We start from the raw sequence: 2,154 nt of genomic DNA, 5'->3' as shown, positions 1-2,154 counted from the left end.
TGAATGAAAAGGGAAAGGTGGTATCAGACTTCTACTTTATTATTGAAGATCATTTTATTGGGGGTTCTTCCAGCTTTTATAAAAATCCACACATCAATTGTATCAAGCATATTTGTACATATGTTACTATCATTAATTTATAAGCATTCACTTTCTATTTGAACCCTTGGTATCGGCTCCTCTTCTTTCCCTCCTACACCCCTGGTGACCCCTTGATAAATGGTACATTATGATTATTTTCATATCTTTCACTGACTGCTGTCTCCCTTCTCCCACAGAGTCTGCTGTTCATCCCTTGGGGGGTAGGGCTGGGGGGTTATGCATTGATCACTGCTCCCTGATCTTCTCCTCCTTCCCCCTACCCTTCTGGTATCACTACTCCCATTTCTCTTCCTGAGGGGTTTATCTGACCTGGATTCTGTGTATCAGGAGGTCTTAACTTTACCAGTGTACATGATCTGGTCTAGCCAGAGTTTAAAAGCAGGACTGGGGTTATGATGATGGGGGAGTTAGGAAGCCTCAAAGAACCAGAGGAATATTGTATGTTTCATCAGTATATACTGCACATTGGTTGACTCACCTGTTCCTTGTGTCCCTTCTGTGAGGGGATGTCCCATTGGATAGAGATTGGTTTGGGTCTCTGCTCTGACCCCCCTCATTTTCAGCCATATTTTTTATTGTTTGTTTGTTAGGGGTCTTCTGATGCCTGTTACCTGATACCAGCAACACTTCATGATCGCCCAGGCTGGTGTGCTTCTTCCATGTGGGTTTGTTGCTTCTCTGCTAGATGGTCACTTGGTTAACTTCAAAACTTTAAGATCACCGATATTATAACTTTTGATGTCTGAGTACCATCTGCTTTCTTCATCACATTTGCCAGTGCACCCATTTTGTCTTCAGCGGTCTTGCAGGGAAGGTGAACATCACATAATACCAGGTTGTTAGAAGAAAGTGTTCTTGGGTTGAGGGAGGGCTTGAGAAGAGGCCCAAAGTCCATCCACTATCTCAGAGTATTGACACATAAATATATGTACATAGGCCAAAACCTCAATTTTAATGAATTAATATATTTACATTGTACACACCAATGTTTATACCTCTATCCATAGCTATGCTTCCTAGATCTTTCCTCTGTTTCCTTTTACCTTCTTCCTGCCCCACCATCACAATCAGCCTCTTAGTAATTCCTCTCAGCTAGATTGCTGTTGCATCAACAATCCCAGGATCTCTATGTCCTCCTCATTATTGATTTTAATTCCCTTGTTGTTACTCTATCTATAGGACTGTTTGCTCACTGCTCCCTTCCCCCACGCCTTCCTCCCCACAAGTACTTCCAGAACCATTGGTCCTGTTGCTTTCTCCTTGTGCTTGCTTCCCATGCCTCTCTTACATAGGGAGGCAAACCATCAACAATGGAGACAAGACAACAAGAAAATAAAAGATTGAATAAAAAGGGAGAGAAAAAAATAACTAGCTGAAAAAGCATACATAAATCCAGGTCTGTCTGCTGACCTTTATGACTATCTCCCCACCATTCCTGGTGGGACCCTGGGAACTGCTCCTCCTAGACTGGTCTGTTTGGGGAGCTCCTCAGGGGCTTTGTGGCTTTGCTTTGCTCCCTAGGCTAATCTGTTATGTTCCCTCCTTGGTTCACCCCACTGTGGGGGTTCAGGTCATACTTACTCCCTGCTGTGTGCTCTGAGCATTGTTCTCTGTCTTGGTAAGCTCCAGTGAGGGGACATCACGTCTAGAGCTGTTGTTGGCTCTACAGTCCACTCTGTTCCTTAGCAGCTCCATGTAGGTGTGTTGTCCTTAAGGCTTGGTGTGCTGATATGGGGTACAGACCTTCACTCTCTCTTTTTCCTTCTTGGTTTGCTTCCATGTGAGCATGCAAGGCCGGCCCTTCTCTGCGTTGTCCTCTGTAGCACATACCATATATACTCAAGTATAATCCGAGTTGTTCAGCACATTTTTAATGCAATTTTTGTGGCAAAATTAGGTGCCTCGGCTGACATTCTGGTTGGCTTATACTCGAGTATATGGTACTTCTTTTATTTATTTATTTTTACCATTTTTATTGGGGACTCATGCAGCTCTTATCACAATCCATACATACATACACCCATTGTGTCAAGCACATTTGTACATATGTTG

This window comes from Echinops telfairi, unplaced genomic scaffold (genome assembly GCF_000313985.2).
Source record: "Echinops telfairi isolate 266 unplaced genomic scaffold, ASM31398v2 ScPeMD7_2;HRSCAF=8, whole genome shotgun sequence".
NCBI classification, from domain to species: Eukaryota; Metazoa; Chordata; class Mammalia; order Afrosoricida; family Tenrecidae; genus Echinops; species Echinops telfairi.
This window is presented reverse-complemented; position numbering follows the sequence as displayed.